Source organism: Mustela nivalis (genome assembly GCF_964662115.1).
Source record: "Mustela nivalis genome assembly, chromosome: 4".
Classification (NCBI taxonomy): domain Eukaryota; kingdom Metazoa; phylum Chordata; class Mammalia; order Carnivora; family Mustelidae; genus Mustela; species Mustela nivalis.
In genome coordinates, this window is record NC_139023.1 from 10,971,780 (window position 1) to 10,999,726 (window position 27,947).

Here is a 27,947-nt window from a genome sequence, read left to right on the forward strand (position 1 = left end):
AGAAGCACCAGAACCATATTAAAGTGGTAAAATCAGATTTTATTCAGGACTATTGCAATAGAGGAAAATGATAGGGTATAGAAGTGAATAGTTCATGTATGAGTGGGGATTTATAACCAGGGAGCAGGGAGGGGGTCAGTGAATTAAAAATCGCTGCAAGGAAACATCAAAGGTAAAAGGGAATTTCTGGCTAAACCAACTTGACAGGATTATTACTGAAGGCAAGCCCTGGCGATCGGGCATCACGTGGGGAGGGGGGGGGAGCATAAGGAATTTGCTCAGGTATCTAGAAAGATTAGATATCAAGGGTGGGTTCCTAACTAAATTAACTTAGCAGTGTTCTTGCTAAAACTGGGCAATACAAAGACTAACACAGAAGCCAAAAGGTCAAAACCTGGTTGAGAAGATGGCTCAGGAGAGCCTGATTCAAGTTTGATCAAGGAGAAAATCTTTGTCAGGAGTCTTGGGAGGTCTCCAGCCCCTAGGCTGGTTACAGACTGATCCAGGGCACCCCGTATTACCTGGCTCACAAAGTCGGAAGGTCATCAAACCACTACCTCAGGCTTTTCATCTGGGTAGAGACAAAACTTAAACAATTGGTCAAAAAATACTTACTGGAGGGACGCCTGGGTGGCTCAGTTGGTTAAGCAGCTGCCTTCGGCTCAGGTCATGATCCCAGCGTCCTGGGATCGAGTCCCACATCGGGATCCTTGCTCAGCAGGGAGCCTGCTTCTCCCTCTGACTCTGCCTTCCACTCTGACTGCCTGTGCTCGCTCTCGCTCGCTCTCTCTCTGACAAATAAATAAATAAAATCTTAAAAAAAAAATACTTACTGGAAAAATTTGTCAAAAATGGCTCAGCGAGTAACTTCGGCGTGTGAGGTTTGTCTCAGAAACAATCTTTTTGGCAGAAGACTTGTACTTCGGGACAAAGGACCGGAGGCTATCCTGGAGAAGACTGGCCGTTAGACTTTACCCACGTCCAGAATCAAGAGGTTTCCAGGGTCTGTTAGGACGGGCTGATACATTTACCAACCGGGTAGAGGCCTTTCCATGCAGGACTGTAAAAGCACAGGAAATAATAAGGGTTTTGCCTCGTGAAATAATACTTACATTTGGCTCGCCTAAGAGTGTGCAAAGTGATAACTGTCCCTCCTTCAAGGCTACTGTCATGCAGGGGTATCGGAGACCCTGGGAATAGACCAATTCTTACATTGTGCTTAGAGACCTCTAACCTCAACATAGGTAGACAAAAATAAATGATATCCTGAAGAAACACCTGAGGAAGTTATCTCAGGAGACCCAGCTCTCTTGGACTTCAGCCTTCCCCGTAACGTTAATTGGAATAAGAAATACTCCAAAAATTCAAGGACTTATTCCATATGAGCTGTTATATGGACGTGCCCTCCTAACCAGTGATTTTCTATTTGACCCAGAGACAGATGCCCAAATTAAACATAGGATACCTTTAGCTCAGTTTCAGCAACAACTACAACTGTCAAATAAACAGCCACAGGAAAAAGGAACTCTTATATATCGGCTGGGGAATCTAGCCAGGGAATCCACTAATTCCCCTTTGATGGAAGAAATATAGGTAAGACCATATGCCGTCATTCTCTCTATTCCTACTGGTCTCAAGTCCTGGATTCATCATTCCCATATTAAGAAGTGGGTATCAGTCCTCGACAGTCCTGCTGCTGATCCTCCCACTTTTTCCCGTGAGCCTATACAAGACCTCTGTTTACCATTCAAAAAACAAGGCAGGTGAGCCCAAGAGCCATGATTTTGGGGTTACTTTTACTATGAAAAAATATACATATAGAGGTCATGACAGAATGTTCTATTTTAACCTCTCAGGCCATTAATGTAACTGTAGGGGAACCCTTACATGTCCAATGCTGGTCTAACTGCTCCTTGCCTATTGATCCCATAGTATGGAAAAAGAAAAATACTGTTATTTACTGGCACAAAATGGCCATCCATGTCCGTTTCACCAATTTAACAGATTGATCCTGCAAGCAAAATAAGAATTATACTATACAATTGGCCGCTAGTATGTTAATGGTTACAGGAAAAAATACCTGTATAAAAATGCAAAAGGGATCTCCTGATACTGCCTATAAAAGTTCCTTTCCCACTAAGGTACCTGTAAACCAAACCCTGTGAAACTGTTGGCTACATTCAATTTTTGGATACATATGGCTCTAAATATCAAGAATCAACCTCGATTTTGTGTTGCCAGCAGTAACTCCCCCACAAAGCTTGATTTTCAACAGCCTGGTATGTGTGGGGGCCACCCTGGCCGAAATTTTGCAACTCAGCCAGAGACTTGCTATTCAGTTTCAGGATCCTTCCCTGCTGGACAGGCCCCAGTTCGTCTAGAGCATATAATCCAAGCCAAGTGCATGTGCATAGCCAGCAGTGAGCTGACTACTCATGCAACTTTACTCTACACCTCCCAGCCCCACTTAGTCACTTACGCCTACCTAGAGGATGGACCTTATTTTGTGCTGGTATGGCTGTTGGGGAAACAGCAGCCTTGGCCCTCTCCCTGATGGGACTGCCAGCACGTGGGAAAATCTTACATTGTGAGGTAAAACAAACGGTCGGCCTGCTCAGCAGAACCTTTAATGAAACGACCCAACCATTAAATGCTCTAGATGAAGAACTAAGCAAAGTTAGGGCAGGATTTCTAGAAAATCAGGCAACCATTGACTACTGCTTCAGCATCACTTAGGTTGTAAAGAGTCTCCACACATGTGCTGTTTTAATATAACTGGCAATTCCTGTAAAGTCTCACAATTAATAAATGACATTCGCGCCCAACTGGACAAAATCAGGGTCTCTCTTGGATTGTTCAGTTGGCTCAGAGACCTGGGTCAATATTTCAGAATTATCAGTCAATATTTCAATTATTCAGTCAATATTTCAGAATAATCTCTTGAATTGTTCAATTGGCTCGGAGACCTGGGTCAATATTTCAGAGATGCCATTTTGCTGGTGGGAATAATCATTGGTCTTTGTTTTTCTCTCTGTCTTTGTTGATGCCTGTGTCTCCTCTTACCTTGCAACATCTCTCTGGAGCCATACCATGGACCTCTTGGCCAACCCCTGGGTGTACTCCGACTGCTGTACCCTCATGCCGTCCCTTCTCAGCTGGAAGCAGCAAGAGTGGTCACCGTCCCATTCCCTAATGGCAGTTAGGGTTCCTATAGGGGAGGGGAGAACGAATAGGGAACTGGTAGGAAGAGACAGACAGGGGGCTATGTGATTAGACTTGCAGAAATACCTTGGGATGCCTGGGTGGCTCAGTGGGTTAAGCCTCTGCCTTCAGCTCAGGTCATGGTCTCAGGATCCTGGGATCAAGGCCGGCATTGGGCTTTCTGCTTGGCCGGGAGCCTGCTTCCCCCCCACCTCTGCCTGCCTCTCTGCCTACTTATGATTTCTGTCAGATAAATAAATAAAATCTTTAAAACAAACAAACAAACAAAAATGTGGAGGTGTGGGGAAATCAGAGATAAGGGAACAAACCTGACCACTCAGCCCTAGGTGTGTAGGGTAGGTATCTTTTTATGATAATCACCTGTCACCAACAAATAATCAGATTCTAAAAAGGAAGTAAGGCATTGAAGGTGTTATCACTAGTCCTTGCTCAATGGTGACATCAATAGAGATGTTAAAAGGATTTAAGTTCCTGGGTTAGCTTTCTATAGAAGACCTAAAGGTCCTCAGTGGCAACCCTGTTGGGACCCCTCTCACTCTCAAGAGCTTTTTCCATATCCTTGCTTAATAAACTTCCATCACTTTACTCAAAAAAAAAAAAAAAAAATGGGGCGCCTGGGTGGCTCAGTGGGTTGGAGCCTCTGCCTTCGGCTCAGGTCATGATCCCAGGGTCCTGGGATCGAGCCCTGAGTCAGGCCCTCTGCTCAGCGGGGAGCCTGCTTCCTTCTCTCTCTCTGCCTGCCTCTCTGCCTACTTGTGATTTCTCTCTGTCAAATAAATAAAAAAGAAAAAGTTAAAAAAAAAGTCTTAGGAGGCAAACCAAAAGAGACTATTAATCATAGCAAACAAACTGAGGGTTGATGGGAGGGAGGAGGTGGGAGATGGGGTAACTGGGTGATAAACATTAAGGAGGGTACATGATGTAATGAGCACTGGGTGTTACAGAAGACTGATGAATCACTGACTGTATCTCTGAAATTAATATTATGTGTTAGTTAATTGAATTTATTTTTTAAAATATTTTATTTTATTTTTTTTATTTTGCAGAGAGAGATCACAAGTAGACAGAGAGGCAGACAGAGGGGGAGGGGGAGGCAGGCTCCCTGCTGAGCAGAGAGCCCGATGTGGGGCTCCATCCCCGGACCCTGAGATCACGACCTGAACCAAAGGCAGAGGCTTAACCTACTGAGCCATCCATGTGCCCTTAATTGAATTTAAAATAAAAAAGAACAAATTTTTAAAAAGAGTCTTAGGTTCCAGGGATTAGGATATGGACACCTTTGTTGGGGGGCAGTCATTATTTTGCCTGCCACACCATGAAAACTGATCAGCCAAAGAGAATCAACTGAAAAACTATTGTGAGCAATAAAATAATTCATTAGAGTAGCTGACTATAAAATTATGAAGAAAAGCAAGATCCCATCCACCTAGCAATCAAAATGACAAAAACATAGAAATATATATATGATCTTGATTATGCAAGAAAAATGGTAAAATGTCATTGGGGAGAGCAAATATCAACCTGGGCATCGGAAGAAGGTAAGATAATTATTTTTCAGTGTGTCTGCTTTTACATCATTTAAGTTATTTTATAGCCATTTGCTGCTAAACAAATCAATCTGATCGTGTCACTGCCTATTCAAAATCTTGTATTAGTTTTTTGGTTATTGGGGGTGTTGCTAACTATCGGAATTGTTTTTGTAGGTTACTTTTTGTTTTTATTGTCAATTACCGAGCTCCCTTTTCCTATTTGGGGAGAATCTTCTATTGGTATGGTTTCGATAGGACTCAGTTCCCCATCTTTTATCATGGAAACCGAAAGGGAAAGAAATTGCATCCTCCAAACCAGGGCATTGATTCTGGAGGTGGTTACACTAAAACCATGGGACACGCAGATCTATTCAGGGAACCTGCAGAATCATCCCGCCCTCACTGGCGGAGGTGGGCTCCTGCCAGTCTGACTAAAAAACAGCTATTGTACTGTGTGTTTGTGACCTGTTGGGAGCTCCTTGGTTTTCTTCTGTTTCCCAGATCTTACCTTCAGCCTCCTGCTGATTTTGTGAGTCCCCCAGCTTGTGTAATAATTTCTTTCTTCCAATTTCTTGTAACAAAAAACTCTGACTCCTGTTTTCAGTTAAACCTCCACAAACACACACACACACACCTCTTAGCAAACCATACAAGACCCACCTTTTTTTTTTTTTCCAGATTTCTCTCTTATCTACCTCATCCCCAGGACATACCTGGATTTTCCATAATTTCCCAAACATGCTATGCTTTTTCACTCTGCTGTAACTACTGAGAATGCTTTCTTTCCCAGAGAGGCAAGTACTTCCTGAGCTTTTTTTTTTTTTTTAAAGATTTTATTTATTTATTTGACAGAGAGAGAAATCACAAGTAGGCCGGGGTGGGGGGGAAGGAGGCTCCCTGCTGAGCCAAGAGCCTGATGCAGGGCTCGATCCCAGGACCTTGAGATCATGACCTGAGCCAAAAGCAGACAGATGCTTAACCCACTGACCCACCCAGGTGCCCCACTTTCTGAGCTTTTAATACCCACTTAATTCAGCTATAATTTCTCTGAAGTGTCCCTTGGCAGTACTTTTTCTCTTACTTCTATAGTCTACTACAATATGTATCATATTACATTTGAAGTATTTGAACCATTTTCTATCAAGCTAAGAGATCCTAGGGAAGATCCACCCATGGGGGTTCAGTACACAACGTTTTGGGGTTCCTTAATAAATATTAGTAGGCTGGGTGGGGGATGGGGCAACTGGGTAATGGGCAATAAGGAGAGCACATGATGTGCTGACCACTGGGTGTCGTACACAACTGATGAATCACCGAATACTACGTCAGAAACTAATAATGTACTATGTGTTGGCTAATTGAATTTAAAGAGTAATAGTATTTTTTAAAAAATCAAATAAATATTAGTTGACTGAATGACATTAGCTACATGCATTTTTGATAGTCAAGGTCATTATGACTACAACCACCTTTTTCTGGTCTATTTCACTGTAGCCCTTCAGTGTCATGAAAAGTTACAGGATGATTTGTTCCTTTAAGAATATATTTAATATTTGGGGCGCCTGGGTGGCTCAGTCAGAACGGGCCAATTCTTGATTTCAGCTCCAGTGGTGATGGTACCAGGTGGTAATCTCCGTGTTGTAGCCACTGGGTCCCGGGATCTAGCCTCCTGTCAGGATCCGAGCTCAGTGCAGAGTCTGCTGGTCCCTCTCCCTACCCCTCTGTTCCTCTCCACCACCACCACCAGCACACATGCACTCTCTATCTCCTTATCCCTCAAATAAATAAATAAATAGAATCTTAAAAATATACATATTTATTATTGACAGCTTAAAAATGGCTTCCATGTTCATTTCATTTAAAAAATTTTTTAAATAAATTTTTAATAAATTTTAATAATAAAATTATTTAATTAAAAATTTTTTAATTAAAAAAAATTTTTGGTAATCTCTGTGCTTAACGTGGGACTTGAATTTATGACCCCCAAGATGGAGCATCACAGGCTCTACTGACTGAGCCAGCCAGGCGCCCCTATACATATATTTTTGTTACAACCATGTGCGGTATGACAGGGTAATAATTTCCAGGGAGATAGAGCAACTCTCCTAAGATTAGTTGATTTATAAGCGGCAATAATGATAATAAATTTAATAAAAGAAAAATGTAAAATTTACTTAACACTTACCATATCCAAACACTTTTTTACTTTCTGTGTGTAGTTTGACCCTTTTACTATTACTATGTCTGTTGTATGGATGGGGAAACTGAGGTTACCGGTTACTAAGTAGTTAAGTTGATATTGGAAACAGATCTGCTGAAATGGAATCAGCTTCCCAAACCATTATCCCACACTGGTAATTTTTTTTTTTTTAAGATTTATTTATTTGAGAGAAATAAGGGGGGAAGAAAAGGGGAAGAGGGAGGGACAAGCAGGCTCCTCACTGAGCTCACAGCTAACGTGGGACTTAAAGCCAGGACCCCCAGACCCCAAAACCACCACCTGAGCTGAAACCAGGAGTCGGACGCTTAATAGGCTATGACACCCAGAGGCTCCTACACTGGTAATTTTATTGTAATCTCCTGCTGGCTCCAAATGATGATACTTGATGGCTTCATATAGCTTCTTTTTGTGCTCTTTTCTTGTTACCATGCTCATTCACTACTTCTTATCTGTGCTGGAAACCAGGTAAGTAAATTTGGTGTTAGGCCTAAAATTAGGATATGACTATCTGTGGATTTTGTAACATCTTTTATGGGAAGACCTTTTTTTGTTTGTTTACTTATTGATTCTCCATTATATTCTATTTAATAAAAGTCCCAGAAAATTGCCCCTTCTCAAACAGTTTTAGTTGAGTTCATTCATGCTATTGACCTGAAAACAAGGTTCTGTGAATAGTCAATGGGGTGCTGGAGTGACAATTATCTTGAAGACATAATCTGTTTTTTAGTACTTGAGCTCATACACCTGAACCAAAGAGACACTGGCCAGTCGGTGAACCTACCACAGACCGTTTCTGCCATCGTAAACTGCTCCAACAGAAATAAATGGCTGAAATGATAAATGGATATACCTTGCCGAAGAAGCAGAACTCAAAGCTTCAGAAAAACTGCTGAGCTCTCGAACCCTCGTTAAAGAATTAAGGGTTAATTCTTTTACCAATGAATATTTCTTTACTACCACTTCTTTTCTTTTTATTTTTTTTTAAAGATTTTATTTATTTATTTGACAGAGATCACAAGTAGGCAGAGAGGCAGGCAGAGAGAGAGGAGGAAGCAGGCTTCCTGCTGAGCAGAGAGCCTGATGTGGGGCTCCATCCCAGGACCTAAGATCATGACCTGAGCCGAAGGCAGAGGCTTTAACCCACTGAGCCACCCAGGCGCCACTCTTTTCTTTTTATTATGTATTCTTATATATGTATCACTCTCTCTCTCTCTCACACACACACACACACACACACACACATACACAAGGCATAATTTAGTTGTTTCTATTGCTGACTTATCCCGTTTCTTCATACCAGCAGGGCAAATAATTAAACAAATTTTAATTGAAGTATCGTTGACACACAATATTCCATTAGTCTCAGGTGTACAACATCGTGATTTGCCAAGCTCATCACAAGTGTAAGTACCGTCTGTCATCATAGAACACTATCACAATACCGTTAACTATATTCCCTATGCTGTACTTCTTGATTCCCGTGCCTTATTCATTCCATCACTGGAAGCCCATATCTCCCACTCCTCGTGACCCATTTTGCCCATTCTCTCACTCCTGTCCTCTTCGGCAACCATCAGCTTTTTCTATCTGTTTGTTTGTTTGTTTTGTTTTGTTTTTTAGATTCCACAAATAAGTGAAATCATATAGTATTTGCCTATCTCTGTATGACCTATTTCACTCAGCATAATACCCTCCAGGTCCATCCATTTATCACAAATAGCAAAAATCTCATTCTTTTTATGGCTGAGTAATATTCCATTACACACACCACACACACACACCACATTTACCTTATCCATTCATCTGTTGATGGATATTGGAGTTGTTTCCATATCTTGGCTATTATATATAATGCAGCAACAAACATAGAGGAACATCTATCTTTTCAAATTAATGTTTCTGTTTTCTCTGGGTAAATACTCATTTTTTAAATTTTTTTTTGTTTTAATTTATTTGGGGGGTAAATACTCATAGTGGAATTATTGGATCATATAGTAATTCTATTTTTAATTTTTTGAGGAAGCTTCGTGTTGTTTTCAGAGTGGCAAAAGCAATTTAAGTGCTCACCAACAGTTGCACGAAGGTTCCTTTTTCTCCCCTTCCTTGCCAACAGTTGTTATTTCTTGTCTTTCTTATTCTAGCCATTCTGAGAAGTATAAAGTGATATCTCACTGTGGTTTTGATTTGCATTTCCCTAATGATGAATGGTGTTGAACATCTTTTCATGTGTATGTTTGCCATTTGTTTGTCTTCTTTGGAAAAATGTCTATTTGGGTCCTCTACCCATTTTAATTAGATTATTTGTTTTGGGGTGTTCACGTGTATAATTTTTATATATTTCAGATACTACCCCTTTATTTGATAATTTATTGCAAATATCTTTTCCCATTAGTTTTGTTGATGGTTTCCTTCACCGTGCAAAACTTTTGGTGTAGTCCCAATAGATTATTTTTACTTTTGTTTTCCTTGCTTTAGAAGATAGATCTAGAAAAATGTTTCTATGACCAATGTCAAAGAAATTACTGCCTATGTTTTCTTCTAGGAGCTTTATGGTTTTAGTTCTCATATTTAGGTCTTTAGTTCATTTTCTAAAAAGATTTTATTTATCTACTTGACAAAGAAAGAGAGAACACAAGCAGAAGGAACAGCAGGGAGAGGGGCAAGCAGGCTCCCAACTGAGCAGGGAGCCCAATGCGGGACTGGATCCCAGAGCCCTGGGATCATGACCTGAGCAGAAGGCAGCCACTTTACTGACTGAGCCACTTGGGCATCGCTGGTCTTTAATTCATTTGGAGTTTATTTTTGTGTTTGGTGTGAGAAAGTAGTCCAGCTCCATTCTTTTGAATGTAGCTGTCCGGTTTTCCCAGCGGTATTTACTGAAGAGGCTGTCCTTTCCCCACTGTACATTCTTGGCTCCTCTGTCATAGATGAATTGAGCATGTAAGCATGGGTTTATTTCTGAGGTCTCTATTCTGTTCCATTTACCTATGTGTCTGTTTTGGTGCCACAACCACACTGTTTTGATTATTACAGCTTTGTGCCTAATCATTCCATTTTTTAAAAAAATTATTCATTTATTTGACAGAGAGAGATCTCTAAGTAGGCAGAGAGGCAGGCAGCTGAGCAGAGAGCCTAATGCGGGGCTTGGTCCCAGGACCCTGAGACTATGACCTGAGCCAAAGGCAGAGGCTTAACCCACTGAGTCACCCAGGCGCCCCTAATCATTCCATTTTTAATTAATTTTTTGATGCTATGAAGATAAAGTATTTATTTTGTACACTTATGGAAAAATAAGTACAAATAACAAAGGGCATCTGATTAGTATTTAAACACGACCATTTCAATTGAACCAAATTTTCTGAATAGACAAACTTTTATCAATCAGCAAACCTTTATTGTTCATTAGCCCCAGTACTCCATCATATGATACAGTATCTTCTTGGCCTTTGGCCAGATTGAAAATAGTCGTGCTGACTCGGTTTGATTCTGATCAATAGGAACCGGGGGGCAGATTTTCAGAAACACTGTAGGGATCAACAGAACAATAGGAGCTGTTGGGGGATGAACTCGTTGCGTGAGACCTCTGCTTCCCTCCCTGTCCCCAGACATACGGACCACAAAGGGAAACTCATTTAATCTATTTTATGGCATGTATTAAGTTTTGTGTAAGAATAATTTGAGAGAAAAACTTAGGTTTGAAAATCTTGGAAAACGCTATACCAACACATTTTTAAGGGTGACATATTGGAAGCTATGGGTTCTCAGCTTATTTTGAAATAATGTGTAAACTGTTCCATAGCTATAGTATTACACCCTCCTTAGGTCTCTACATACACACCACCCTCTGTGCCTCATAATGCATCCAGCCTGCTAGGAGGTAAGACTTTAGGGTTCATTCCAAGGGCATGGCACCTATTTCAAATATTTAGTTACTAAGGAAAATTAGTGACTAAATATCAGATCCCTTCATAATTACTACCTAATTATCTAGAAAAAATTGTTTCATATAATTGACTTACTTCTACTGAAAGCAATTTGCTCTCATGACTTAGGCCAGCAAACATGAGTTATTACAGTTGCTTTGACAAACTATATGGTTTATATAATTGCTAGCTTTAAAATTACCCAATATACTTTCTTGAATGTCAATAGCAAAGTACAAGCAAAACAAAAACTGGAGGGGCGCCTGGATGGCTCAGTGGGTTAAGCCTCCGCCCTCGGCTCGGGCCATGATCTCAGGGTCCTGGGATTGAGCCCCGCATCAGGCTCCCTGCTGAGCAGAGAGCCTGCTTCCTCCTCTCTGCCTGCTTCTGGTCTCTGTCTGTCAAAATAATAAATAAAATCTTTTAAAAAATTAAAAAAAAACTGGAGTTATTTCTCTTTTCTGACAAAAGTAGTCTTCTTCTTATCAAATGGTACACTGAAAGAAGAAAAGCAGCTTAATTACTTTTCAATATATTAATCGAATTCTATTATCTTATTGAAGAGTGTATCTTGTAATAGAACCTACTCAGTATGTTTTACTTTTTAAAAAACTGACCAATGACTGTCAAATAATAATTAGCTAAGTTCTACTTAAGATGAACCCTCCTAATAATTAGACTCAATTTTCATTTCCTTTTTTTAAAAAAAGTTATTGGTTTATTTGACAAAGTAGGCAGAGAGGCAGGCAGAGAGAGAGAGGAGAAGCAGGTTCTCTGACAAACAGAGAGCCCGATGCGGGGCTCAATCCCAGGACCCTGAGATCATGACCCGAGCCGAAGGCAGAGGCTTTAACCCACTGAGCCACCCAGGTGCCTCTCAATTTTAATTTCTTAAAATAGCCTAGTCAGTCAATGAAAAATCAAGCCCACAGCTAGTGTTAAATATGAATCTTCAAGTTCTTTATCTATCTTTAAGTTAGAAGTTAAATCTCTATCTTTAATTTCCTATTTAGTTGCATGAAAGAAACACCATTTTAATTTTTAAAATGAAATAACATTATTATTAGTTAATATCAAAACTGCTTTCACAAGGGGGGCCTGGTAGCCCAGCAGGTTAAGTGTCCAGCTCTTGATTGTGGCTCACGTCATGATGTCAGGGTTTTGGAAGGGAGCTCGGCATCAGGCTCTGCCCTCGGTGGGGAGTCTGCTTCTCTTCTTCTTCTCCCTCTGCCCCCTCCCTACTCGCTTGCACCCACATGGGCACATGCACTCTCTCTCTCTCATAAAAATAAATAAATCTTAAAAAAAAAGACCGCTTTCACAATACAATACATATTGTATTGATGGATAACATCAATATCACTACAACCCAGACTTTACCTTTTATTAACATCTATGCAAATGGAACCACATTTCAAACGGGAAATTTCACATTTCTAAAAATATCAATTCATAGCAGTCAGATGACAGAAGAGGACCAGGCAACAAGATCAGGCATTGAAACTAAGTAGAGCTACATCTTTTCTATTTCTTTGTCAGATAACAGTGACTTTTGTTTTTATTTCCAAAGACTGCTTATGGAACAGTAGTGAAGGAATAACAGCAGAGCTGGAACTGGCTTTTCCTTTTGCCATATGATTTTAGGGAAGCCAGTGCTGCCATCTGTGGCTTCTATAGTTTCTCTTTGAAAGAAATGATATTAAGCATAGGATTAATCTAAGTTATAAAACTTAAGTAGATGTTGGAAGAGACATTTGAGCAAGGTCCAAAGCTCCTTGGATATTATATCCAAGGATATCTTTATTATACTTAAACATAAATATATAACATAAGTAATATATAATACTATGTAATATATACAAATATATAATATAATTATCTATAAATCCTGGGATATACTTAAGTTGTTTCTTTATATTTCTATGGATACAAAAATGATAGGGTCCTGGTGATACAAAAATGATAAGCATAATCTCTGTCCTTGAAGATCTTAGAAATAGGGGTCTTCTTCATATATATATATATATATATATTTTTTTTTTTTTTTAAAGTAGGCTCCACACCCATCTTGGAGCTTGAATTCATACGCCTGAGATCAAGAGTCACAGGCTCTACTAATTCAGCCAGTTAGGCACCCCTGTGGGTCTCATATAAACAAAAGGTGGTTATAAAAAAAAGCAAACAAAAAAATCTCATCATTTGGTTTCAGTTTCAACATTTTATAGATATGTTAGTTAATTATGGCATAGTCTAAGTTTTTTAAAACAAAGAGATCTAAAAACACAGTGGTCTAAAGAAAGTGTCATTTTCTCTCTCTCACCTAACAGTCCAAGCAGGTTGTTCTGGGCTGGTGAAGAGGCTTTGCCATCTTCAATATGTGGCTTTTGTCTCTGGGTCCAAGCTGGGGGTTCTTGCCTCCACCATCACTTTTGTATCCAGACCAGAAGGTTAGAGGAAAAAACAGGTTGAAGGCATGCCAGTTTCTTTGAGGAAAAGATCTGGTCGTGGCAGACATCAATTCTCCACTATCAGATTTAGAAAAATGGTTGCAACGAGCTGTAATAGAGCAGCTGGATGGCCTAGCAAAAACCTCAGTGTTGTTATGAAAGGACCATCATCAGTCTCTGCGCTATAGGTATGGTCAAGACAGTGGATCACAGTTACCTGGTTTTAGTAGCTCTAAGAAAGACATTCCTCAGGAGCCTTTAAGCCTCCAGACTGAGAAAATACACTTCAGAAAATGATTATAAGCATCTTGAAGATGAAACCTTGGGTGAACCCCACCTCACACAATGTGTTGTTTGATGATCAATGATATGCATCAGGACCTTCTTGCTGATTCTTTAACTTGGGGAAGATATACACTCTTACACCTAATAAGATTATCTAGGAATTTGCTTTAAGATGATCTGGAAATGGGTGGGTGAGGGAAGAAGCAAGCATATGTAAGTAGACATATGTAAAAAATGAAGCAAGATTGATCACGAGTTATTAGTTGTTGAAACTTCTGCATATGTTTTACCTTTTCCATATTATAAAGTTTGGAGAGTCAATAAATAATAATTGCATCCATATAGGGAACTGCAGATGTTGAAGCCTGTTTCATAGATATAATCTTTGTAAGAACTGATTAAGTTCCATAAGAATTGTTAGCATTGTCCTCTACTTTGCAGAACACAAAACATGGAAGAGGTAAATGCTACAAAAGTATTTATAAAATTCAAAATGCTGTTAATACAAAAAGTTTAAAAGTACCTGACAACATATAACTTTATTTTCATTAACCTCCAGTTTACATCCCTTTTAAGAATAAAATTATGTCATGTAATATGAGAGCATGTGCTAGGAAGAGAATAACATAATCTCTTGTGTTAGAGTGTGCTGTAGTACAACGAGAAAGAGCTTTGGAGTGAGAAAATCTGGGTAAGACCCTGCTCTACTCTACTAGCTGTGGGACTTGGACCATGTCACTTAATTTCACTGCATCTCCGTTTTCCAATGTAACAAATGGGATTAATATTTAACGTATTGGTTGTTGTAAGGATACATTCATATAAATGTAACTATTATTATAAATAATGAGATAGAAGTGCTCATTTTTCCCTTTATGGCTGAGGTTGCCAAAGTAGTGCTTTAAAGAAAAGTACTCTCTTGGGGCACCAGGGTGGCTCAGTGGGTTAGGCGTCTGACTCTTGGTTTCTGCCTTGATCTCAGGGTTATGAGATGAGCCCTGTGTTGGGCTACGTGCTCAGTGGGGAGTCTGCTTGAAGAAGGCCTCCCTTTGCCCCTCCCACACAACACACACACAAGCTTTGCCCATCTCAAATAAATAAATGGATCTTTAAAAAAAAAATAAAGAAAAACTCTCCAATTTTCCTTCTAGTTTTAATAGAATTCTTTAAGTGTCCATAGCTAGAAAGATGCTTATGTGAACATTAAGAAGAAAAAAATTTCATCTGTAATGCAGATGAAATTTTGGCCACTAAAATAAGGGTTAGGAAGAGCCTGTAGAAGACCAATGGATCTTGGAGAATGACAGTGGATTATTGTAAAATCAATTAGATAGTGATTCCAATCACGGCTGTATTCCAGATGTGGTTTTGTTGCTAGAGCAAGTAAAAATTGAGCCCCTTACACAGAACCATTCCCTGAGAGGTATCTATCACCTAGCTGGGAGCAGGTTTACTATGCTGGATTACTTCCACTGTGGGAAGACTAGAACTTTGTTCTCACTGGCATAGATGTTTACGCTATATATAGATTTTCCTTCTCTGTACATAAAGTTTATGCCAAAACCACCATCCATGGATTTATGAATTGGCTTATATCCATTGTCATGGCTGTCATTGGCTTATATCCACATGTCATTTCTTATAGCATCACCCTGTAAATCTTATCTTGTCCCCCCTCATCCTAAAGCCATTGACTTGATAGAAGGCAGAGTGGCTTTTTGAAGACTCATTTATGGCACCAGCTAAATGACATATGGCCTACCTTGTGCAGCTGGGACAACATCCTCCAAGAGGCTCTAAATCAGATATGATTATGCTCTAAATCAGATAATAATATAGGTGGTGCTCTTTCTTATACAGACAGAATATGTGGGTCTTGGAATTAAAGGTGGTGGAAATGGGAGTGACTCCTTTCAATATTATCCCTAGTGATCCACTAGCAACTTTTTGTTTCTTATCCTCGTGACTTTGGTTCTGTTAGTATACAGGTCTCAGTTCCAAAGGGAGGAATGCTTTCCCCAGAGGACAAAATAATGGTTCCTTTAAGCTGGAAGTTCAGACTGTTCCCTGGTCACACTGGGCTCCTCACGCTGATGAATCAACAGGCAAAGCAGGTGGTTTCTGTTCTTGGTGTGGTGACTGATCCTACCAAGGGGAAACTGGGTTACTACGGCACAGCGGGGATAAGGAAGAACATGTTTGGATTGTGGGAGATCTCTCAAAGTGCTCTCACCACTCCCACATCCTGTGATTTTAAGGCTAGGGAGAAACTACAGCAACCCAGTCCAGACAGGACGAAGGGCCCACGCCCTTCAGAGTCAGGTCACCCCACCAGGCAAGGAACCAGATAAGGAGTTCGCTGAGGGCAAAGTAACTATGGAATTGATAGTAGTTATAAATACCAGCCAAAACCATGTGACCAGAAGTAAAAATGAGGACTGTAATAGTCACAACTATTTTTTTTTTTTTTAGGATCTTGTTCATCTTTTGACAGAGAGACAGCGAGACAAGGGAACACAAGCAGGGAGAGTGGGAGAGGGAGAAGCAGGCTTCCTGCTAAGCAGGGAGCTCGATGCGGGGCTTGACCCCACTGGGACCATGACCTGAGCCAAAGGCAGACGCTTTACCACTGAGCCACCTAGGTGCCCCCAAAGTCACAACTATTAAACTGAAAAAAATTACCCTAGCCACATTGGTGATTACAAAAACTTCCTAATGCTTTATGGAATTTACCTACTATTTGCGTTTATTGTGAAATTTCCATCTCTAAAAGGAAAAGAATTTCTTTAAAGTCCCCCCTCCCCCAATAATCTCTACACCTACTGTGAGGCTTGAACTCATGACCCTGAGATCGATGGTCCCATGCTCTTCTGACTAAGCCAACCTACCCCCGGGGAAAAGAATTTAATTTAATTTAGTTTAATTTAATTTAATTTAATTTTTTTAAGAAAAGAATTTCTTAAAAGTCTACTTTTTGGGTGCCTGGGCAGCTAAGTTGATTAAGCAACTGCCTTTGGCTCAGGTCATGATCCCAGTGTCCTGGAATTAAGTCCCACATGGGGCTCCCCCTGCTCTGCGGGGAGTCTGATTCTCTCTCCCTCTGCCTGCCACTCCCCCTGCTTGTGCTGTCTCTCTCTCTCTCTGTCAAATAAATAAATAAAATCTTTTAAAAAAAGGGTCTACTTTTTTCATTACCTACAAGACCTTACATAATATTAAATAAATCAATTAGGTGGTGTTCACTAAAGGTTTTAGTATTTTACATATTCAAAACTAGTATGCCAAAGCACAGCTGAGGCAGTGATGATTTCCTGTTAGTTGTTACAGGCATATACCAGTTATTTGTTCACTGATACAGTTCCCAGGCTAAACTACAAACTCCACAATTGGGATATTTTTTTCTCCATTTTATATGCAGCATCCAGCTAATGTTCAGGCCCTAGAAATAATCTACCTGGGAGAAAAAATGTTTTCAGAATGTGTTGTATAAATGAATGAACTGATATTACATGTGTATAAATGAGTAAGTCTAAAGTGACTAATAATTGATGACTGTATGTAAACATCCTTGTAATCAACTAACAAAGGCGTATTGCAAATAATGTTGGAATCAGAAAGATGGGCGTTTGAATGCTGTCTTTGCAATTTGTTAATAAGCATTGGGCACCTCACTTAGTCTCTCCTGAGTCTCAATTTCCTCTTTTGCAAAATAAAGTAAAATGTTGCAGCATTGCTATGCAGACTGCAGATAATTTATGCACCCGACACAGTGCTTAGCTCAGGGTAGGTGCTCAATAAAAGATAGTTCTGACCATTTATCTCTCTGTTTACTTCAGAACGCATGTGCAGGCACAAGAAAAAGAGAAAGAGAGAGAGCACAAGAATACAAGCATGCAGGCATGGGGGCGGGGTTTGGGGTAGAGGGAGCAGCAGAATCCCTGCTCTATCCCAGGACCCTGGGATCATGACCTGAACAGAAGGCAGATGCTTAACCGACTGAACCACCCAGGTGCCCAAGGATAGTTCTATTATTATTTTCTACATGTGTCTAGGAGTAATTAAACAACTCTTTCTATACATTATTAACATTTCTGAATTAGTATTTTGAACTTACTAGATTTAGAAAACAAAAGACAATTTATGATGTTCTGCCTCATAGCTGGAACTGTTTTAAGAATAAGTAAGTTGTATTGTAATTGTAAGGGAAAGTAATCTAATTGTATATATAATCTAATTGTATATAAAATTGTACATTATATATACAATATAATATACATACAATATAATTGTAAGTTTATAATTATAAGTTTAAAAAAACTTACAATACTCTTATAAACATCGGGCAATTCTCTCACACTTGGGGTTTTGAGAAATTTTATTCTATCTGAAAACCTACCAATATAACAGAATTATTAGAAGAATCAAATATGGAGACGAGTTTTACAAACTATAAAGTGCTAAACAAATGGACCTGAGTCCTTCAATCATAATTATGAGAACACGATTCTGTCATTACACAATTATAGCAATGCATTTTTATCTCCTTATTTATTACCTAAAGAAAAATCAGAGCTGAAACCTGCCACTGGATTCACAAAGATATCATGAGGCCCAATAACCTAGTGTTTGTTACAAAACCAGAAAACTCTCATCCTTAGAGACATATACTGCAACTGCCAAAAGAATGAAGACAAAGTGCTATGTGTCACTTTGTACTCACCAACATATTCTGCTTGTTGAAAACCTACTGTTTAAGTAAACTTAGAAACTTTAAATAAGTCAATAGCACATTTTATGAGGTACCTAATGTGCCACTGACTCTCCCCATAACCTTTACCTTAAAGACTTGAGAACAAGAGTTTTGTATAAACAACCAAGGTGGCCCCAGGCAGAATAGGGACATTGATTTTATGTGTTTCTGTGAGGTGGGGGTCATGGTGTTTTGTTTTTGTTTTTCTATGTGGCTTCACAGCTGGCAGGTCCTAAATTTAACTGCACATCAGACTTGCTCGGGAATTCACCCCAGCTCTGCTGAGACAGAAGAATACAAGGAGGAGCCCCTGGAAACAGCATATTGAGCCAATTCCAGGTCCTTCACAGGCAGTCAACCAGACATCTCTGTCTGTGGACCACTGGCAAACTGGCTTATGTGTTAGTGTTGCTTTTCTCTTCTCCACTTCTAGTGCTCTTTCCTTTGCCAGTGGTTCTTTATTTTCCAGGGACCCCAATGTCAGGATAAAATCCATCGGATAGGTCATTAACACCCTAGTGTGACCTAGTTTAATGTGCCATTTCTTTAGAAATGTTAATGGTGTGATGTGAGCCTCTATGATGGCGTGGGCTGGGGTGGTTAAAGGTGGAGAAGCTTTGCTTCCTGGCCCCCCAAATGACATTACTTAGGGAATAGCTTCCTTTAAAGTCCACCTTCCCATAACTAAAAACTTAAAACAAACAAACAGGCTTCCCATAAAGTCAGTCCTACATAGTAAATCACTACACAGGATGAATTTTAGGAAAAGAGTGAAAATGAAGTCAACAGAAAATCAGAATAGCGCCCAGAATTTTGACTCGTAAGCCCTACAAAGCTTGCTATTTTCTTTTCTTTCCTTTCTTTTAACTGGGGCAGACGTTTGTGACCTTTCTCAGGAAATGGTAGATCGCGCGCACTGGAATTTTTCAACATGGGATGGATCCTCACTTGACAAGAGAGGCTGTAAAGGGGATTCAAACATTGGATCAGAATCCTTCAATAACCTTAGCATTTTTTCCCTATCCCAAATGTTTATGTTCTTGATACAGCAAAAATTATTTTATTGTTTTGTTCTTTGATGTTCTTTGATACAGCAAAAATTATTTTATTGGTTTGATATCTCTGCAGTGCGTAACAAGTAGGATTAAAGCCTTTACTTTTGATACATGTCTGTTAGCTGCTTTAGTTTGACCTTTACCTGGCAGCCTGTGTCCAGGGCTGCTGTAAGGCTCATAGAGAACACTTTCAGGAAAGTAGGATTTCCCTCAGTAGGCCAAACAGCTCTTGACATTGTTCTTATGGTCTAGATACTTTTTTTAATCCTGTGAATTATTGCATGAGCTCTTGTCCTCCTCCAAACTATGGTCAAGAGTGCAATTTCTTAAATGTAAATGTGCTTGTATCACTTTCCTACTTCAGTCCGCACCCCATTATCTTCCATATGAAGTTCAAGTTCCTTACAATGTATGTACAAGGCCTGATGTCTATTAGTCTTTTCAAAATTCCCATTATGTTAGTATTACTACCACAAATCATCTGTAGTTCCTTGAATTCTCTAAGTCCTCTTACGCCTCTGGGGTTGTGGAAAAACCGTTCCCTCTGCCTAGGACACATTCCCTTCTTCATTTTGCTACTCTTTATTGACTCCTTCACGATCCAACTTTGGTGTCAACTCTCTTGAAATAGTCTTTGATTCAAAGAGTGTGAGAGGTCCTTCTTTTGAAAACCAATGGTATCCGGATACACCTCATTATAGTAACAATTGCAGTGTGTTGCTATTGATTTTCTTATCCATTTTCCTTAAAAAAGGTAAGAGCCTTGAAAATAGGGATTATTTCCAGTATACATTTCTCAGTGTCTAGCACAAAGAATGCATTAGCAAATATTTCCAAAAATAATGACTCTCAGAATAGAGAACTAATTCCATGATCTTATCAAAGCATAAGGTCAGATTCATGGTCAACATTCAAGATAACTGTTACCAACAGAAATTGTTATCAGAGGGAAAAAAAAAAAAAACAACCCAAAAAACAAAACAAACAAGACAAAAAAACAACAACCCAAAACTGTAGGGTAATGTCTCAAAGGGCCAGACCACACTGGGGGAGGAGACACTACTGAAACACAGTCCATCATACAAATTGTGAGAGAAGAGACCTAGAGAGGTCCATGACGTCGCAAGAAGGAGCACAGAATGGGAGCGGAGTTGGGGAGGATGTGGAGATGCAACTTTGTGTTTTCCTAGGGATAATTCTTGTGATAGCTTAAACTCCCCTACGATACCATGTTCTTATCTGAAGGAAAAAACCTAAAAAGCAGGCCTCATAGATTGCAGCTAACCTTTTTCCTCTGGAAATCTTGAGGGCTAATTTGTAATTACAATAGTAGGTGGAGTAATTAATTTTGGATAAATGAAGTATAACAATAATCATAATGGGATTATATACGTACATAAATCTCCCATGCCACTCTACAAACGATAATGGTATGATCTTTACTTAAGTGACCACAATGGGGCACCATATGTATACTTCTAGTAGCTGCTGGTAAATATTTGTAATAGGTAGAGTCTAGTAATAGTCAAATTAAAAATACATTATGGAGATCATTAGAAAACAGAGTTCCTTTATTTACTGGAAAAATATCCTATCCGATGTCCAATTTACAATTGGCTTTTCTTTCATTTTTGTTACTTTTTGTACAAATAGAAGTGTTATTTATAAAACCAGCATTAGGGGCACCTGGATGGCTCAGTGGGTTAAAAGCCTCTGCCTTGGGCGCCTGGGTGGCTCAGTGGGTTAAGCCGCTGCCTTCGGCTCAGGTCATGATCTCAGGGTCCTGGGATCGAGTCCCACATCGAGCTCTCTGCTCAACAGGGAGCCTGCTTCCTCCTCTCTCTCTCTCTCTGCCTGCCTCTCAGTCTACTTGTGATTTCTCTCTGTCAAATAAATAAATAAAATCTTTAAAAAAAAAAAAAAAAGATAGCAGAATGAACACATGCTTAAAAAAAAAAAAAAAAAAGCCTCTGCCTTGGGCTCAGTCATGATCCTGGGGTCCTGGAATGGAGCCCCGCATTGGGCTCTTTGCCTGGCAGGGAGCCTGCTTCCTCCTCTCTCTATCTGCCTGCCTCTCTGCCTACGTGTGATCTCTGTCTGTCAAATAAATAAATAAAATCTTAAAAAAAATAAATAATAAAAAACAAAACCAGGATATAAACACCTATATCTGTTTTATATACTTACACACATATATATCTATATACATATCATGTAGATAGGTAGGTAGATATATATCTGTATGTCATATAGATAGGTAGGTAGATACAAAGATTTTATTATGATACAGAGCCTTGTTTTATTTTTTTATTTTTAAAAGATTATTTATTTATTTATTTGACAGAGAGAGAGATCACAAGTAGGCAGAGAGGCAGGCAGAGAGAGAGGAAGGGAAGCAGGCTCCCTGCTGAGCAGAGAGACCGACTCAATCCCAGGACCCTGAGATCATGACCTGAGCAGAAGGCAGCGGCTTAACCCACTGAGCCACCCAGGTGCCCCAGAGCCTTGTTTTAAATGTAGTGGGGAAAACAAGACTAAATATGGTATATACTTCCAAGATCTTTTTATGGTGATGATTCTCATTCCCATGATGTTCTTCAGACCAGCAGGGTATACAGCTTCCCTAGATTCTAAGATGTGCTTGAACAGATCTCTTAGGGTTTAACCTTTGGCTTTGTGTTTTCTAATTCCATCGAGTCTGTTCCAAGGGAAATTTATTTTCTCAGGGAGGAAGCAGACTTAAAACCCTTAGAATCAAGTGGTACACCCACTGTGCAAAACAGTATGGCGGTTCCTCAAAAAATTAAAAATAGAATACTATATGAGCCAGTAATTCTAGTACTAGGTATTTAGTCAAAGAAAATGAATACGCTAATTGAAGAGATGTATGCACCAAGCGCCCCTATGTTTACTGCAGCAGTATATACAAAAGCTGACAGAAGCAGCCCAAGTGTCCATCAACAGAGCAATAGATAGATGTGGGATTCTACTCAGCCATAAAAAAGAATGAAATTTTGCCTCTGCAACAACATGGTTGGAGCTAGAGGGTATTATGCGAAGTGAAATAAGTCAGTCAGAGAAAGACAAATACCATACGGTTTCGCTCAGATGTGGAATTTAAGAAACAAAACGAATGAACAAATTCAAAAAGATGCAAACAAAAAAACAGACTCTTACTTGTAGACAACAAACTGATGGGTACCAGAGAGAAGGTGGGTCGGGGGAATGGGTCGAGTAGGTGAGGGGCATTAGGGTACGCTTATTGTGATAAGCACCGAGTAAAGCACAGAACTGCTGAATCACCATATTGTACACCTGGAACTAATATAACATTGTATGTTAATTGTACTGGAATTTAAAAAATAAATTTTAAATCCGTATACATTATTAACAAATAAATACTCAAATGGTTTTATGTTAATTACATTTCAATGAAAAACAAATGCTGGGGTAGAATTGGACGTAAGAAACAATTAAAAGACAACAATAACCGTTTCCTTTAAACAGTACCTAAGGGGTACCTGGGTGGCTTAGTTGGTTGAGTCTGCCCTCGGCTCAGGTCATGATCCCAGGGTGCTGGGATTGAGCCCAGCATCATAGTCCTTGGGTTTTCTACTCAGCAGGGAGCCTGCTTCTCCCCCTCTGCCGCTTCCCCTGCTTGTGCTCTGTCAAATAAATAAATAAAGTTTTAAAAACAACAAAAAAAAAACCCCAGTGCCTAAGAAAATGAAAACATACCACTTACCAGGTTCTTCCTAAGTGCTGGATACCTCACAGATTCTGTGGCAGCTAATAATATCTTTGTTTTTGTAACTTAGGAGAGCAAAGCTCAAAGATTGAGTAATGACCAACTACACAGCTTCACATTGACCTAGCCAGAATTTTTTGAGTATGTGACTCTAAAGTTTTGTTCTTCCTAATTAAGCTATGCTGTTAAAGAGGGGAACATTGTTCTTCCAAATATCATAGCTGATTTACCTTTTCCTTTCATGCCTTTTTTCCCCAGTGTCCTTTGTTTCTTGTGACAAGGATCTCGTTGGTCTCTTGCTTTTCCTTTTCCTTTAGCTCTCAATTTAGGAAGACACGGGCTTCAGGACACCCTTTCTTAGCAGGTGGAAAACTTGTCAAAATCCCAAGTACAGCGGAATTACCAAATTTAGAAGTGAGGGAGACTGCGCTGATCATCTCTGAAAGGATAGACAAGAACAGCACCTTTGAGGAGGACTGGGTAGCAGGAGGACAGTGGATAGAGGCAAATGGGACTCTGTGTGCGCGTGTGTACATGTGTGCTTCTATAATCCTGCATGGCTTGACTTTTTTTTTTTTTTAACACTTTGTTCATGTATTACCAATTTTATTTTGTTTTCAAAGATTTTATTTATTTCTTTCTTTGAGAGAAAGAGAGAGAGGGAGGGAGCCAGTGGAGAGGAGTAGAGAGGGGGAAACCATCTGAAGCAGACTCCACACTGACTGGGGAGCCTGTCCTAGGGCTCAACCTCAGGACGCAGGATCACAACCTGAGCCAAAAATCAAGAGTCGGATGCTTAACCAACTGAGCCACCCCGGTGCCTATTTTAAAAAGATGATTATTCAGAATGATGCCTATTAACAAAGGCTTCTTGATTATTTTGCACCTTGTGCGTCAGTTGATGTTCAGAGACTTGGGCTCTGGGTGCACCCTAGCTTCTGCCCTCCTAGGAAAAGCTAGCTGATGGGATTACTTTTCATTAGCTGACCAGTAAAAACCACCTTATTTTTGTAAACACGGGCAGATGATGCTCTAGCCCATCAACACACTTTCTAAATCTCCTCGGTGTGAGCTTTTCTTAGTTGTACCATCTGAGCCTTCACAGAGAATTCAGTTTTGTGACTGCTACATCTATATGGGTAAATTAGTTCCTTGTAATAACTGTGTTCGATAATGTGTTCTGGGAATGCCCTTGGGAATAGAGTTCCCATGTCCAGTCTTGTCCATATTTGTCATGGGAAAAATGGACCATGATTAATATAAATATTTTCATTTATATTTATGTTACTATTTCTTGACAGCACATTTCATTTAAATAACTAATCAGCTACTCTTTCCTAGAGACCTATCTTAACTTCAAAAAGCTAATTTTAACAAGTGAAGAAGCTGCAGTATGTAGAAGTTTATCGGTCTGTCATGTGTCGATCATAAATAGGTACATTTTATTCCTCCCAGAGTGATTTTCCAAATGCAATCTATGGGAGAGGCATAAAGCTTGGTTAGCATGGACCTGACAGTAGTGAATATAGGTCAACTGATGAAGCTGACCTAGGAAACGCATCACTGTGGCAAAACCCCAATCTTTGAGTTTGTGGCTCCAGTGGATCAATTTTCTTTGTCAGATAAAAGAATGAAGCAGTGGAGGTGGTGATAAAATGCACCTCTTTGTCTTTCCTTGGAGGTAACTTTCTTGAAGTTCTGTTGCATCTACTCAATGCAATAAATCTCTTCCTTTAATCTTGGATGATGAATGGCACCTTAATCACAGGTTACACAAATGGGCAGCATTTCTTTATGGTACTTCACTTGCACTGCTTTTCCTTTTGCCACCCTAGGTTTATTGACATGCATGGTTCATGATTTTTTTGTTCCTTTCAAATGCAAAGGAGGCCGTGGGGAGGGACCTTTAAGATGAACTCAACTTCATTGCATATCAGAAGAAAAGTATGTTCACCTCCAGGAATTAAGGGGCACTAACAATAAAACGCGTTCCTTCATTTCTTTCTTAGTAAGAACAATCATGCCCTTCCAGTCCTCTCCTAGCTACCAATAATGTGCTCTTTAGCACTAAGAGGACTTCTTTTGAAAATTCTTCCCTAGCAATGGGAGGTGATTGTTTTTCTCAGTCCTTCTCCTTACTCTCCCAAATCTATAGTGTTTCTTTCCACCAATTTAAAGGGCTCATAAATTCGCAGGAGAGAAGGAGGTCAAAGTTCTGTTAGTGCTACTCTGTATATTGTACTGTAACTGCTAGGTGACCAGAACAATATGCTTTACAGTTAATTAGGGAAACTGCAGAGCTCTCTCCCATATAAAGGTAATCTCTGCACCTGAGCTTTGATACCTATCCTCTCTCGCCCTTCTAGGAACCCACACATCAATTATGCCTATTTTCTCCCGATTACTCAATTAAATCCATAGCAACTGAATCCTTTCCCGGCACCATTTCAACATGCTCTAATCTAACCCAATTTAATTCAAACAAGAAAAACAAAACCCACTTTTGACCTAATGTTCCTTTACTGCCTTATCCTTTTCTCACCTACAGAATCAAACTTATTTTGCACTTCAATCTCCATCTCCTCACCCCTGCTCTATTCTGGCCTCTGCTACCACTACCCCCAAACATCTGTAGACCAGATGACTGAAGGCTTTCCATATCACTAAATCCAAGACACTTTTTGTTCTCATCTCAATTGACAAGTAAGTAATGATCTTAGTAAGGACCTGACACTGTTAAGATACTCCCTACTCACGTCCGGAGAAACACTGGGCTGGCTTTCCTTAATTTGCTTTTTAATTCTCTTTCTTTTCCTTCTCTCTCTCCTGGCAAGTTCATTTTCCTCTACAGGGCATTCGCTGTTGTAGTATGTCCTTTGTTTCTAGTCCTTCTCACTCCAACTTGGTCCTAGCAATCTCATCCAAACCAGAAGCTTCATCTATACTGACAATTCTCAAACGAATACTTCTACGACAGTCTTCTCTGGCTTAACAGAAATGGGGTTGATTTGCTTCCAGTACTTCTACATTGATTTCTAAACATGCCCAGGGACGAAAAGTTGTCCCCACCCATCTCTCCCAACTTGAAACAATAACACAATTACAGAAAACACTATCCCCCTCTCTAATCTAACCTCAAATCCTGTTGATTTTACCTCCTAAAATTTGTCTTCTCTCTTCATCTTCTTTGTCACCACTCTTGTCAACAGTGTCTTAAATTTTTTGTCCCCAAATCTTATTTCCATAATAAAAGTATAACTAGCACTAAAGAGGGCTATATTTATTTGCGTTAAAATAATATTTAATACAACTTTTAAAACTGGTGTTCCGTAAGTCATTAGTTTCAATTTACAAAGCCTGTTATTCTTTCTATAATCTAGACATACATAAAAACCTAAACATCACTTTGATATTTGTCTGTAAACCTATTATTATACCCCGATTGCACAGGGCGTAGCATCAAGCCTGGAACAGAAAAAGCACTTAGTAAATGTTTTTTAGATAATTGAATAATTGTTCAAAATTAATTTCTTTTCTCCCTTGTATTCTCCCAACTTCCTGTAAGTAAAAACTGAGACTTTTTTATTTAATACTTTGGTGTTACTCTTGATTATAATCCGCAAGATTTCATTCTATGTATTTAGTTGCTCATCCATTCAGATTTGTGTTTTATGCATGATGGCTTCCGCTATTAAGGAAATGAAGGCAATTAAGAATATGAGAGTCAATATAGGCAGAATCCCTAACATGTTCGCAGATTATGATTTAGTGGTAATCTGTTATGATGGGCTAACCCATTTTCCTGCTTGAATGGAAGATTAAAAAAAAAAAAAAAAAAACAGAACACCTCTCGGATTTCTAAATCTTGCAGATGAGGAAACCCCTTCTTTGATACTTCAAATCCACAAAGCCAAGCCAATCAGATTTTTTTCCTGTTCTTTGCTTTTTTCGTTGGGGAAAGGGTTTTCTGGGAAATATTGAACTTTCCTTTTCTTAAGAGTAGGCCAGAGTCAACAACTCAAATTTTAAACAAAATTTTCTTGAATACTTCAAAACAACTAATCCAAGAGTCATCCTGTTTTTTCTTCTTTTTTAAAAGTCCTGATCACTTTAAGGTGTTGCTGAAAGAGGCGATGACATGATCTTTGGGGTTTGCTTTAAAATATTCCAGCAAAAGAGAAAATGTTTGCAGCGTGGTGGTGGTGACATATGACTGAAAAAAGAAAAAAATAAATTTCTGAAATTCTGGAAGTTCAGTATACTCTGAGATTTTCCTTAATAAAAAGCTTTAAATTTTTCAGATTTTTCTGTTTTTTAACTCTCAGTACTCCCTTTTGCCTATTAATCTCAGACGGGTTTCCGGATGAGGAAAACGACAACCAGCCTTTTTGCAAACCTCTGCCTGTGCACTCATTAGAGGAGGCTTTATTTTTGCTCTGTACATTATCGGCATACAAGGATCTATATATTTCATTTTAAAACAAAGAAAACGGACCGTCCACCTCAAGTTTCGGGGGTAGTACACTTTCGATATGATCCCAACCTCTTTGTAACAATTCTTTTCAGAAACGGCCCTTTCGCCCCTCGAGTCGCGCGCTTGGGGGGGGGACAGTGCGGGGCGTCGCTCAGCCGGAGCCCCGTGTCTCCGCCCTCCCCAGAGCAAGAGGGGACCCGCTCCGCCCTCCCCGGGCCTCAGCGCTCGGCCGGGGTTAGAGCCGCGGGGCTGTAGTCCCCGGGTCCCCGCGGCCCCTCCCGGCCGGCCGGCAG

The 27,947-nt window shown here is 39.7% G+C and overlaps 1 long non-coding RNA gene across 1 annotated transcript; it reads right to left on the minus strand.

The window, feature by feature from the left end:
• Positions 1-504: 504 nt before the first annotated feature.
• On the minus strand, positions 505-27,879 carry LOC309862459. Its single transcript, XR_014310529.1, has 5 exons — positions 23,411-27,879; positions 3,064-3,208; positions 1,036-1,060; positions 830-947; positions 505-610 (listed from the first exon to the last, which is right to left on the minus strand). It is a non-coding gene; the product is annotated as an uncharacterized lncRNA (long non-coding RNA).
• Between the last annotated feature and the right edge of the window lie 68 nt (positions 27,880-27,947).